Here is a 15171-nt window from a genome sequence, read left to right on the forward strand (position 1 = left end):
CCTAGGGAGCATCGACATTTTGGCCAAACATTAGGAACTTAATATTTAATGTTAAAAGAGAAACTGTTTAGAAAGTCTAGGAACCTCTCATGTGCCTCGTGGCAATTATGAGATCCCTGGGCCCCCCTTAAACAAAGAGCTTTGTTCTTTTAAAGCAATTTACCAGAAGTAAAAAAGCAATTATGCCAGTAAAACTTTTAAAAGGCACGTCTGCAGAAAGATTTGAGTTCAGGCTGTCTGTGGGTAGCTGGTAATAATGTTGTAGGTTGTATAGCTATTGGGGATGTCACTTACCCATTTTCTGAGCTTCAATGTTTTTCTCTGTAAAATGGTGATGGTAAGGTCTCCTTCATGCTGTTATTGTGAGGATTAGGGCAAACCTATGCAATAGACTTGGCAACATGCCTCACCCCGACCCTAGTAGGTACTCAACAACATTACCTAATTATTACATGGGTATAGACAGTAGAGGGATATATTATTTTTCCATTGCTATGACACTAAAATTCAGCTCAAATATTCACTGTGCACACTAGTAAGTTGTAAATCCAATAACGTAACCAGGTTTCCTGACACCACATCACCTGCTTGGGTCGGCATGCTGTTGCTACCTTCTGGAAAATTCTTTCAAAAAGGACATTGTGCCACATCTTACTCCTCCGGAAAGCCACTGGATAGTTATTTCTTAGAACTACACAGTCTAAAAAGTAGAGTTCTTCCAAACTGTACATCTCAGATGTATATTTTTAATGTAAAAATCCAAACTATATTATTAAATGGGTAGAACTGGACGTTTTAAAGAAACATTGAATGTTTAAAGAAATGTCTCCAAAACTAAATATCCCTTCACTTTATACATCATTTATTTCTATATTTCTGCAAGTCTCTTCTGTATTCAATTTTAAAATTAAATTCCCTTTAAAAAAAACTACAAGAATATCACATGCCTAAAAGGAGAGAAACACTTCATAAGATCACCTGACAACCCCCATCCCTCCACCCACATTAAGGTAACAGCCATGTATGTGTTCTTCTGTACTTCCCTTCCAGCTCAGAGGTATTTTTAAATTGTTTTTACAGGACTGGAATATATGTGTAAACATATATTATGTAAAACATAATATACATATAACCTTAAAAATAAAGCAGTCTGTTATTTTACTAGCAAAAAATAGGTTTATTTGAGAATAACAAAGAATTGTGATTCAGAACAAGCAAGATACAGCAAAAACCATATGCTTTTGGTCAAACCAAAAGCAGAGGAACGTTATTTTATGGAGAAGGAGGAGACTGGGAGGGGATGTTTCGAACTAAAGTCCACTGGAGAAAAGCAAGAGTTCAAGGTGATGATGGTTCTGATTGGCTGAGTTGCAAGGGTAGTTGATTTCTTGTAGGAGATGCAATGTCCATCTTTCCCTTTTGGGGCCTGAAATTGATGATCCTCTCTTGTTGATCATTCCTCTGTTGGGGTCTGTAATCGGCATTTCTTTCTGTAATTGACATAAAGTGTACAGCTCCCTTTTCCATCCCTGTCTTCGAATTTCCCTGGTCCATTGTAGTGAAGTTTCCCTTTAATACTTTTCATTGTATATATATTTCGGATTTTTCTTTTTAACTTGCCATCACAATAACATAATAAGGATTTCTGATTTATGTGTACTTAGTGGTGCTTTTGTTTCCAATGGACAGATTTCTAAAAACAGACTGAAGGTTATACATACATTTTTTTTTTTTTCTGCAAATCGTACTCTGGGAAATGGCTTAGCAGAACAAGTTATGGTCTCTTATGATAGTACTTGTGCAACTACATGTTTTTTTTTTAACATTGTTTTAATGAATAAATATATCCATTTTCCTATTCCGCTATTTCTCACTTCACATTACTTGGTGTACCCTTGTTTATATCTTCCTAAGCTTCCTATTTATGATTTTTAATGACTTCATATCCTTTCATATCCTTTCTTTTAGGAAATGATGCAATAAAGGCTGATGATTCCTCAGCTGTTAGGCAGAATGGGTAAGGAAGTTAATGGACACTTTGTGAAGAATAGAATAGAATAGAATAGAATAGAATAGAATAGAATAGAATGGCTTGATTTGCTAAAAGATAGAGAAGATAAACCCCACAATGCTATTTCAATAACACAAGGTACTTGAACATGTTCTTTTTTGAACAGGAGACTGTGAACACTTTTGGGTATGTTTTATTGATAGAAAAGAGTGTTGGTCTTCCAAAATGTAAGCAGAATTGAAATTAGAGAAAGGATGAATAAATTTTGATTTTCCACTTGTCACACCTGAAGCACATTAGAAAGTTGGTTACCATTCTGATGTCTTCCAGGTATTTCTTTGTCTTCAAATTGAGCCACTAAGGACTTCAAAGAGGCTCAAAGTACTATCTGACTGACAATATGGACTAATGCTATTGTTTTCTTCTTCTGTTGTCAGATCACTTAGTCATTAAAAAACTGCATACATAAATGTTGGAAAAAATGTTTGTTTATTTGGTAACTTTTGTTTGCTTCTTAGAACATCCATATTACACTGAGTTCATCATTCCTGAGGGCAACTAAAACCTGATCAAATGTGATTTCACTGCCCAGATCTTGGAAGGCGATGTGGGATTGGAATGTTGAGTGTTTGCCTTTGGTTTCTGAGGTCCACTTTCCAAAAACAATACAGTGAAAATCAAGTTGTATACTTTAGTTTTCCAGAAAGCCCTGGGTGTGTATTATATAAAATATAGTTTTGGTTTTCATGTTTCAGGAGGCAGCACCATTATCTCCTTGTAATGACATCAGCGAATGTCACAAGCTAGCTGTTTGACATGTGGGGCTTAAGTTGTTCCCAGGGTGCTTGAGTCCTCTCTAGTTGCAATGGGAGAAGGGGTTCTAGTCTAGAGAGGACAAGGGTAAAGTCCTTGATACACGTGAATGACGGTCCTGATGACCCAGTCACGAAGGGGTCCATTAGACATTGAAAGTTAAGGTCAATATCAGGAAAAATATTGCAACTTAGGAGAGCTTCTATAAGACAAAAAAAAAAAAAAGAAAAAAAAGAAATTCTCTCAAGTCAGTATAGACGAAATGTAATAGTTAGGAGGGTGCTAGATTGAAATAAACAATGGTACCTTTGGAAAATCATAGGAATATCAATAAAAAACAGGGAGGAACAGAAGAATTTCTTCCCTATGAGGCCACATGGACCTTGGAATTAGGTGTATCTGGCTGCACTAGCAGTGGTGTCTAAATCACCTGCAGTACTTGTGAAAGTGCAGAGGTTCTTGCCCAGACCTCATGAATCGGGATCTCTGAAGGAGGCTCCCAGGTAACTTAATTTTTTAACAAGCTGACCAGGTGACTTTTAAATAGAGCCAAATCTTTTGAAAACGTATTATGGGGCAGATACTGTTTTAAGTGCTTTGCATTCATTATCTTAACTAAGAACGTAATACAACTCTACAAGCTTTGTATTATCATCCCCACTTTCTAGCTGAGGCAACTGAGACTTAGAGGAAACATTGAACTTGGCCATGGTCGCATGGTGACACAGTGACAGTATAAGGACATGACACATGTAATCTGACTTTTGAATGCATGGTCCTGAACACCACTCATATTTTATGCCCATTATACTTTGGAACCTACTAAGCAAACACATTCTCTGTGTGTTTTCCTCATTTGTAAGTGAATAAGGACATATCTAAAGAGTAAAGTCTATAATATTAAATTCCAATGATGAAGAGAAAGCCAGCAGCACTATTTTCTTAGGCTATGATCTTATCTATGTTAATCCAAGATTCTTAATTTGTTGTTGCATTTATAGAACTTCAAACATGGAAATGATAGTGATAATGAAGGCAATTATTATCTTATATATAGATGCTTTCTTTTTCATAGCTTTATTGAGGTATAATAGGCAAATGAAATTTTATAAATTTGAGGTGTACAACATGATGACTTGATATAGATATATACTGTGAAATATGACTACAGTGAAGTTAGTTAACACACTCATCATCTCCATAGCTACTACTTTTTCTTGGTAGTGAAAACATTCAGGATCTACTTTCAGCAAATTTCCAGTATGCAGGAAGATATTGTTAATTATAGTCACCATGCAGTACGTTAGATTCCCAGAACTTATTCTTGCATAGCTGAAAGTATATACCTTTGACCAACACCTACCTCAACACCCCCAAAGACACCTCCACCCCAGTCCCTGGTAACTACTACTCTACTCTCTGTATTTATGAGTTTTATTTATTTTATTTATTTGAGAGAGAGAGTGAGAGAGAGCTTGAGTAGTTGAGATGTGGGTGCAGTAGAAGAAGAGAGAGTAGCAGACTCCCTGCTGAACAGGGAACCCAATGTGGGGCTTGATCCCAGCATCCTGGGAGTCATGACCAGAGCTGAAGGCAGACGCTTGACTGACTGAGCCACCCAGGTGCCCTAGTTTGACTTTTTAGAAGATTAATATAGTATTTATTTTTCTCGGTCAGACTTATTTCATTCAATATAATGCCCTCAAGTTTCACCCACATTGTTGCACATGGGGTAGAGTTTTCTGTTCATTGCAGCATTGCTCACAACAGCCAAGGCACAGAAACAACCTAAGTTCCCACTGATGCATGAATGGACAAAGAAGATGTGGGATATATACTCAGTGGAATATTATTTAGCCACAAAACAAGGAAATGCTGCCATTTTCAACACTGTAGATGGAACTTAAGGGCATTATGCTAAGTCTGTCAGTCAGCAGAGAAGGCACTGAATGGCATGCTTTCTGAGCTAGCTCCTGGACTGAGTGATTTCACTGCGGCTTTAAAGATCTGGATCCCTTCCAATCTGGAAATTTTGTTTTTCTTTTCTATTAAATGTTTCTTCTTAAAATTTTTTTAACCTGATAAAGATGAAATGTTCACTTCTTGAGGTTAAGTGTTTAAAGGTCATCCAGCCCAAACACAAGCATCTGCAGAACCAATAACATGTGATTCATCCCTTTGTGTAAGGAGCTTTGACTAGTGACCTACTCCCCTTTGGAAAATACATGTTGCTTGTAGGACTCTCCTTGTTGTCCTGGAAAAGATAACTTGACGGAAGACTGGTGTCCTGACTTTTCCTTTTTCAGGGGATAAAGAGAATTTATTTGGTTTTACAATTAAAATCTTTTTTTTTAAAGACAACTAAGTATCTTTTAAAATTTAAGAGCAGAAGCTTAATTCAAAAATACACTTACAAATTTATTGCCTGTTGCTGAGGCTAAATATGACAATATGACCTTTTATCCTTTTATTAGTTATTTGGCTGAAGAATTTGAATCTCTGTCAAGACTGTTCTTTCCAGTACCATGGGGTGACTCATGTGAGGTTGAGTGCGGGTAGCTTTGGGTATGACTGCCCTGGAGCACAGCTGTGACCTATATTTTTAGGTTAGTTGTCTGTGCAGCTTACTTTCACTAATCCTCATGAGGCATTAGGATGATGTGAATTGATCAAATCCACAAACTGATTTTTGTTAGGAATTTCATTATCTTCCTAGAGAAATGTTTCTAGTATGACCAATATGTAGGCAGAATAAACAGCCCCTCTTGTCCATCTTTGGAAGACAAGTTGTCTGTGCCAGAAGAGATGGAAATATTTTGTGACATTTGTGAAGTCAGGCTGGTTGAAGGAGGAGGAAGAGAGAATCTGCTGGACGGATAAGAACAAACTATTCCTGAATAATCCAGTTCATGTCATGGAGGTCTGCCAGAAAAGGGTAAAAATATTGATACTTATTCAACAAATATTTATGAAGCACCTGCCACATGTCAGGTCCTGGGCTAGGCATTGTGGATTCAGTACAGAAAACAATAAGACTGCACATGGTTCCTACTTCCCTGGAGCTCAAGATCTAGGGACAAATATAAAAGAACAGCTTTGGCAGGTGCTGCCAAGGAAGGGCAAGGGGATCCTTAAATGCAGAGTTAATGAACCTGATCTAGAAGGGGGTTCAGGAAAGACTTTTTTGTGGGAATCTTGTTTCATCTGAGCACTGAAGGAGAAACAGGATTTAACTTGTCAAAGGATGGGGAATGCCTTGCAGGTGGAGGGAAAATATATTCAGATGCTTGGTTGGTAGTGCTGATAGCAGGGATGGGGAAAAGAATAGTATGCTTGGAGAACTGAATGTAGTTGGACATCCTGGGAGTGTGGCTGGCACTTGGGGGTGCAGCTGGTTCTTGGGCATCATGGGGGTGCTGTTGGCTGTTGGGCATCCTAGGAGGCAGCTGGAACTTGGGCATATACTTTGGGGCATAGCTGGTGCTTGGGTATCTTCAGGAATGAAGCTAATGGCTTTGGTAGGGGCAGACCATGGAAAGCTTGATCACCTTTGAAAAGAGGGCTAAGGTCAGCTATGGAAGGGTTTTAGGCAGAAGGCTATATAATCAGATTTGCATTTGGCAAAGAAATTCTACTATGTGAAGAAAAAAATGTAGGAAGGCAAGCTAGGTATGTGGAGACAAGTTGGGAGGTGGTGGCACAGGCAGCTAGTAGGCATGGTCTCTGGGTTAAGGGTGGTGGTGGAGGTGGAAGCTGGGACTCAGGAAGGAAAACCCCTCTCGTTGTGGAGATGATCACCTATGGTGAGAGAGAGCAGGCTGCAAGTTGACTCCCAGATTTTGAGCTTCTCTAAATGGTTAGATGGTGCTTTTAGTCATTTATTTAGGAACCACTGGAAGAGAATGAGGGTTTTTTTTTTCTAGAAATATTACAAATTTAGATGTATATAATGTTAACTTTGAAATATAATTTTGCTATCATAATGGAGACATCTGAAGGCAATTGATTATATAGATTTGAATCTCAAAAAAGCAATTGTAATTGGACTTAGGAATTTAGGAGTCATTGTATAGCCATGGAGACCAAGAGAGTGTGAAACAAATGAACTATACATGAACCTTGAGAAATTGCAGCATTTAATGACTGGGTGGAGGAAGATGAGCCAGCAAAGAAGATTGAGAGGAAAATGTAAGAGGAAAACCAAGAGAATATAGTTTTCCTGGAAACTAAAAGAAGGTGGCGTTTCAAGAAGGAGAGAATAATACTCAAAGATGCCAAATGCTACAGATGGTCAAATAAGATGAGTACTGATCAGATTCCACTGGATTTAGCACCATGGAGATTCTTGGTAACCTCAGGAAGATTAACTTCAGAAATTAAAATAAAATCCAAGTTCAGGGACACTTTTTGCCTAATGCAAAATATAGCAACTGCTCTAACGGCTTTAGAGCACTAAGTGTAAGTTTGAGTCAGAAACGAATACTGACCTGTGGCCTGGTAGATTCTATAAAGAGATACGCCATATTAATATTTTTGGAAAGATTTGTGGCTTTTTTTTGGTAGCATTTTGGACAAACAATAGCGTTGGGAAGGAAGAGAGTATCTGAAGACCTACATGCTAATCTTTGATCTTTCTTTGACTGTAACTAACTCACCTTTATCAGGTCCACTTAGCTATTTGAGTGGGAGCTCTTGCATATCAAGAGCTTTAGGTTAGGAAATAATTCCTAGAGCCCCTTAAGTACCAGTGGGAGGGGGGTTCTCTCCTGTGGGTCTAGAAGGGCAACGAGCAAAAGTTCCATTCTGCTGCTGGTTCTACACTATATTGGGGGGTAATTTACTCATCTTCTCTGGGTTTCAGTTTTTCACTTGAAAGCTGACCTGCTTTAGGTTGTTTTCTCCCCTCTGAGGCCATTTGTAGTTTTGAAATTGCAATAATTAGGTTCATCAAGTTGAACATCTAATTTTGTCTGCTCTATTAAGCTAGTTAGGTATTTGCTATAACACCTTCATCACTGAATGAGCAAATTCTTTGTACATTTTTCTAAAATCATAATATTTTGTCTTCCTGCTTGCTTTTTAATTCTCTTTGTGTATGCAAGTGAGCTTTGCTCTCCCTCCCTGGTGGGTGAGATCATGTTTACTCTTGAGGCCATGTGTAATCATGGTCTCTCTGGAACACCAAGGTTCAGATTTTCAGGAATAAACACAACTGGGAACGGATGGTTCCCTGGTTTCATAAAACCTCTAAGGAACATTAGATAATGTTCACGATAGAAGTAAAACTCAATTATACTCTATGCCAGTAGTTTTTATGTCTCATAAGAGATTCCACTAGAGGGATCACTGGGTATTTAGAAGATGTTTGGAAACAATGCCTTGATGGAATTGTCTTCAACTAAAAGTCATTAATGTTTGACTTTTGGTGGATCTATCAAAACCACTTAGTCCTGCCATTGTTGCATTTTGGATTCAATTTAGAAAAAAAGTATTAGAGGGAGCTAATTTTGCAACAAAGAGAAAGATAATCTTGTGTACTGAAAGCTCCCTGAATTCTGGAAGGCTATGAACTTTAAGACTTATGCCTCATTTGGAGAAATGATTAGAAAGGCAGTTTTAGTCACTTTGTATATTAAAAATGTGGTGGTTTAAACCGACTGTGGGTATGATGAAAAAATATTAAATTTAGTTTGAATGAAATAATTAAGGTTTTAAAAATTTATATTGAAATCTTGGGAAGTAATGAAAATTTAAAAGTTTATCCACTAACTAAAAGCCTCTGCACAGCAAAGGAAATTAACAACAACAACAAAAAAGAAAAGGCAACCTACTCTATAGGAGAAAATATTTGCAAATAATGTATCTGAGAAGGGGATAATATCCAAGATATATAAAGAGCTCATACAATGTGATAGTATAAAAACTAAGCAATCTGATTAAAAAATGGACAATGATCTGAATATATATTTTTTCAAAGAAGGCATATAGTGACCAACAGGTACACAAAAAGATTATCAACATCACTAGTCATCAAGGAAATGCAAATCAAAGCCACAAGGAAATATTGCCTCACACCCATTAGAATGGCTATTATTAATGAGATAAGGAATAGTAAGTATTGGTGAGAGTGTGGAAAAGAGGGAGCCATTGTAAACCATTGGAGGGTACGTAAATTGGTGCAACACTATGGAAAACAGTAGGGAGGTTTTTCAAAAAATTAAAAGTAGAAATATCATACCATCCAGCAATTCCACTTCTGGGTTCTTATCTGAAGAAAACAAAAACACGAATTCAAAAAGATATATGCACCCCCATGTTCACTGCAACATTATTTACAATAGCCACATATGGAGACAACCTAAGTGTCCATCAATGGATGAATGGATAAAGAAGCTGTCAAACACACACACACACACACACACACGCTGAAATATTATTCAGCTCTGAAAAGAAGGAAATCTTGCCTTTTGCCACAATATGGATGGACATTGAGAGTGTTATGCTACATGAAATAAATCAGATTGAGAAAGACAAATATCATGTGACATCACTGTGTGGAATCTAAAAATTAAGAACAAACAAATAAATCAAGCTCATAGATCTAGACAATAAATTGGTGGTTGTCGGAGGTTAGGAGTTGGAGTAGGTGAAATGGATGAAGGGGGTCAAAAGGTACAAACTTCCAGTTATATTCCAATTATAATAAATATGTCTTGGGGCTATAAGTTACATTATGGTGACTACAGTTGATAACACTGTATTGCATATTTGAAAATTGCTAAGAGAGTAAATCTTAAAAGCTCTCAGCACAAGAAAAAATTTTTGTAACTATGTATGGTGACAGGTGTTAACCAGACTCACTGTGGTGACTATTTCATAATATATATAAATACCAAAGCATATATTGTACACCTGAAACTAATAGAATGTTACATGTCAATTATACCTCAATTAAACAAAGTTGATCCACTGAAAGTTGGATCCAAATATATTATTTGATACATAGCTACACACACACACACACACACACACACACACACACACACACAAATATTTAGAGCAGCACTGTTTACCTTACACAGGTACCTTTGAGAATCTGATGCAAGCTAAGTGTCTTCTCTAAGACAAAGACACACACCCACAAAAGCCAGGTATGCTGCCCCAAAACTGATGGGGCGAAGTTGAACATTAAGCATTAAGTGCAGTTCTGGCTTAATGAGGTGTTTTAGCACAAGGATGTCATTTGTTAGTGATGCTTCAGATTGGGTAGCTACCAGCTAACACAATCTTGTATTTTTAAATGTGAAGCAGAAAGACAAATAGAGACAAAGGGTAGGCATAATAACAGACAGAAGTGGAGGGCTTAGATGGGGAACAAGCTGAGCCAGAGAAACTGTGTTGTGAGAAGGCTAGAGCCAGTCAGAAAGCCATGGGTATCTGCTCCCGAGTTGTGTTCAGGGTGACTTTGTTATGCTGCGTACAGATGTGAGAGTTAAAACAATTGCTAAATTATTATCATTATTACATTAGATTGAAAATAGTTAATCAGCCTGGAGGTGGAGAGACGAATCATCATTTGGATGATTCGTTCTTTTGCAGCTTTACAACAAGGTGATCTAGAGACTTTGCTAGAAGGGAGACATGTAAATGGCATGAAACGCTGCCCCCTCCTTCTCCCTGCTAATCTGGAGCTGCAGTTGGGAAGCTTCAAGTAGCCTCAAAATACAGTAAGCACTGCATGGCCTGATACTTCTCATCATATTCAAAACCATGCGTACTGTCTTTCGCACTAAGTTGCCTTCTTTGTTCCTGGCCTACCTTGTGACATGGTCATGCCTGCATCATCCGTCATTGGTCTCATCCCTGGACCAAGTCCTCCAAGGTTGCTGGAGAGGACAGCCAGTGTCCCTGGAGGTACTGTCAGACTTCACACAGGAGGGGCTGCCAGCAGGATGCGATGCAGTTTCAGGTCCTGTGCAGACAGGCAAGCCAGGGCCTAGTGTGGCTCTGTCAGACCACAAGGTCCTCCCAAGAAGGGCCTCAGGCCCTGTGGTCCCCCTCATGCCCTTCACATGCCTGGCATGTTGACTGGGAAAGACATGGAAAGCCATAATTTCAAGTACAGTTTAGGAACTGCTGACTTCACCTGAAACCACATCTTTCTTTAACTTACTCCCTCCTTGCTTGTAGACTCCCAGAATACCCCTTCAGCTTTCTCACCAGAGCGCTTCATTAATAAATGCCTTGCACAAATATTCCATCTCAGGTTCTGCTTCTAGGGAACTTACCTTAAGATGCTTCCACAATCTGTTCCTTGAATGGGCTACACACCCTTTATCCCATATGTTGAAAGGAACCCCACCTGATATGACATATATACAACTACAAACCCACTTACTGACCCCCAAAGAGAAAGCAAACCATATTCAATCCCACCACTCAGCTAGAGATGATGTTCTAGAGCCACTCTTCTTAGAGCAACTTATCTCTGGGTGGTATCTTCCCTCTATTTCTGTCTTGATCAACTTTTCATGTTTCCAAGAGGAAAAGGGAACTACTCCCAAGACAGTGCCATATGGTGGTTAGGAGACTAGATGCATATACAGGGATGATAAAGTAAATCAAAGGACTAACTGCTCTCATAAACATTGACTTGTTGACTAATTCATTTGGTAAAAAAGTAAATTTCTCAGTCAGCCAAAAAGACTGCCACAGATTCTGTCCTCTGGGAGAATTTTACCTGCCTCTTATCCTTCCAGAGCATCAGAAAGGGAAGGATTTCTCTGTGAAGGAGGGGGACGGGGACTTTGGTCCATTTTCAACATTATCTGTGCTTGTGCTTGAAGGTCTCAGGTGGATGTTAATTTGAGGGATCTTTCTTGCAGTGCCATTCTCGTAAAACCTTAGTCAGCTATCTGCTAGTTTTGTTTTTGAGAGCTATATTTGCTAGAGACTAATGTCAGGAAGATTGCTGAGAGATGCTTTGTGAATCTCCCACCCTTATAAACTCCCAGGGCTAAGTCATACCTGTGAGAATTCTGGGGCTCCATTTTCCCACATTTTCTCATAAGAATCTCAGAGTAAGAGTGGGATTTGATGGATCAGAGCCGTGTATGGGCTGCATGGACCATTTCTCTGCAAATTTAGTAATACTTTGGAATATTACCAAAATATATTTCATTACAGGCAAATGAGTGTTACAAATGGAGACATCATTTTTGCTTGTTGAGGGAGAAGGTACATTATAATGGATTTGCTAAAATTTCTGGCTCTTTCTTTCTGTGTATTCTCATTCAAATTGCTAGTAATCCTCAGTTTCTCAATCAGTATATAATTCCCACCCCCGTGTGTCACTCACACACACACACATGCATGCACACACACACACACACACACGCAAATCTGGCCACTGAAGTTTGGTTCAGCTAATAATGGAATTTATGATCTGGAGCCCTATAGTCTCCTGGGTGCCTTCTATTCTCTCTCTGCCATTGGTTTCCACTGAGCAGCTCTAGCTTGGAGTTTACATTTCCTCTTGCTTTACTGAAGGCCATGAGAAATAGCTCATACAACCGGATACTCTGGCATTTCAACAATGAATTCCTCTAGAACCTCACTGACTGATGAAATAGAGGGTTTGAATCCCAAGAAACAAGACATATTGCTACCATCATACATGTATATCCAGCTCTCCATCCCAAAGCAACAGACTTCTTGCTGCACCCCATCCATCTTGACTCAGTCAGTACCACATTTTTCTCTACAACTTCATTCCTAATATCAATTTTCTTTTTAATTTTGATGGGTTTTAGGATGTGATAGAAATCCTTGAAAACTACGGAAGGCTAAAACAAGATTCAGTACAATCTCCTGGAACTGTTGCATAGGAATAAAGCAGGGTCTTTGTTTCACTTATTGTTGCTGGTAAACCACAACCCCAAAACTTGTGACATAAATCAAATATTTTGTATGCACATGGATTCTGTGGATGAGGAATCCACACAGGACAAAGCAGGGATGCTTTTTCTCTATTCTACAAGGCCAGAGGCTTCAGCTGGAAGATTCAGAGGCTGAGAATGCATTGGCATCTGGAGCTTGGGGTCCTGCAGCAATAGCTCCCATGTTTGGAGCTGGTTGTCAGCAGTACCTTATTTGGGGCTGTTGTCGAAGATATACATGTCTTCCCCATGTGAGTTGAGCTTCCTCATGACATGGTGGCCTCAGGGGAGTCAGACTTCTTATGTAGTGACTCAGTGCTCCAAAGGAGTGATGTATCACCTTTTGTGTCCTAGCTTCAGAAGTCACATGCCACTGATGTTACTGCATTTTATTGGTTACTAGGGAGTCACAAGCCCCCACCAGATTCAAGAAGGAGGCATTGGATTCTGTGTCTTGATGGGAAAATAAATGGCAATGTGGACTGGGAGACACCATTTTGGTTGTCTTTGGAAAGCACAATATGTGGCCTCTTCACGGTACTTACAAAACGATCAGATACCTTCAAAATTTCTTTCTTTACATCTATTTCATTTTTCTCTCTTTTTGCATTCTGACTCTGCTTTTCAGTCTACATGTGGGACATGGAGAAAGAAGGATAGAGTATTCCATGGTCCTCAATATCATGTCATTGAAATGGGAATGACAATCCCTCATAATATTTTGAGTATTAGCAAAATACTCTGTATAAAAGAGACTAGCACAGACTAAATGAGACTTGTATAGCTCCAGTTACAAACTAATTTTCCAACTTGGGTCAGGCTTTCTTGCTGGTTCAGTCAGCTGTGGCTGGGACCACGGTTAGGGGCCTGGCCATGAGCTCACAGGCTGTCCTTTCAACTAGGCAGACACTTTTAAAGGGCCTGCTGTATTTATTATACCATTTTCCCTCCCTCAATTTATTTTAAAACTGTACTGTCAGACTCAGAATTTCTATTCACCCATTAAAACTATGCACCCTTTTAGAATTCCCCAAGTGCCCTTTGCAATTATCAAAGCCTATGTAAATAGTTAATGAAACTCATCAGACTTAGTATAGAGATGACAATGTTGCTTTAGCAAAGTACTTTGTGGGCATCAATTTATTTTTATTTCTCATACCATTTTTATTTGAGCCAGGCCTAGGATGAATCTTGAGGTTGGCATACTTGCCTCAATTTTGTTTGCATGAATGCTTTCAATATCCATTCCAAATATGATACATGCAGGCACACACACACACACACACACGCGCGCGTGCGCATGCACACGCACACACACACACACACACACACACATCCGTGGGTTCAGTGTCCAGGATCTTCAGATTTCATGCTTTCCAAAACTCTGTCTTGGTTTGTGCTCCCTGGGCAATGTGTATTATCTGTTGGATGTGCTTAAACAAGCTGTAATTCCAACCCAGCTCGAAGTGGGCTATAATATCAAAACTAACATCAGAGACTTTTCAGTCTATGATACACGGAATACAAATTACATAGAATACAAACTCTATGTTGCAGGTATTTCTGTTTGGTTTATTTATTATTGTAACACCAGCATCTAGAACAGTGCCTAGCCTATGGTTGGTGGACACTGAATGGATAGTTACTCAAGGTGGGACATGTAGGCAGTTTAATGTATTGGTCTTCTAAGGAATACTGGCATTTTTGTGTTCAGTGATTAAAACTTAAAAGAATGCTGAAATAGATTCCTAATTTTAAACTTTAAGGTAGAAGTATTGTTGGGTCTCTGTCTCCCTCAGTATCCCTTAAATAATGAGTTGCTTTTGCCCCTAAATCCTATCTTTGCACATATCTCTCCCAATTTTTCCTGTTCATATTCTTGAATGCCATCTGTTCAAATTCAGAAAGAGGAAGTGGGATTCAGTGCTTGGCAGTTTGTGCATTTGTGGGCCAATGACTCACCTGGGCAGTTATTTGTATGACTTGGTAGTCTTGGGTTTGGCTTGAACTATGATATGGGATAGTTTCTATAATTGGTAGCCTAGCATTCATTCCCCATTTAGTCTCTTTAACTTTTTCTCCCCGCCTCCAATGGAGGCATGAATTAGGAACAGAAATGAAAGGATATGCTTTCATAAGACTTTGCAAAGCTTTGGACATGCACAATGTTGGTTTGGGGTTTAGTTGATAAAGATCTGTACATAACTGGGAGAATATTGCTCATTTCTGCCCAGACCCAGCACTGCTCTGGCCCACCCAAATGGCCACTCTGGACGTTGGATCTCTGCTTCTGTGGCTGGTTTAATGAACTGCTGAATTCACATCATTGAACTCCAGGGCTGTGTTAGCCATGGTTTCTTCCTTTATTCTTTCTTTCTTTCTTTCTTTCTTTCTTTCTTTCTTTCTTTC

Source organism: Vulpes vulpes, chromosome 13 (genome assembly GCF_048418805.1).
Source record: "Vulpes vulpes isolate BD-2025 chromosome 13, VulVul3, whole genome shotgun sequence".
Taxonomy (NCBI): domain Eukaryota; kingdom Metazoa; phylum Chordata; class Mammalia; order Carnivora; family Canidae; genus Vulpes; species Vulpes vulpes.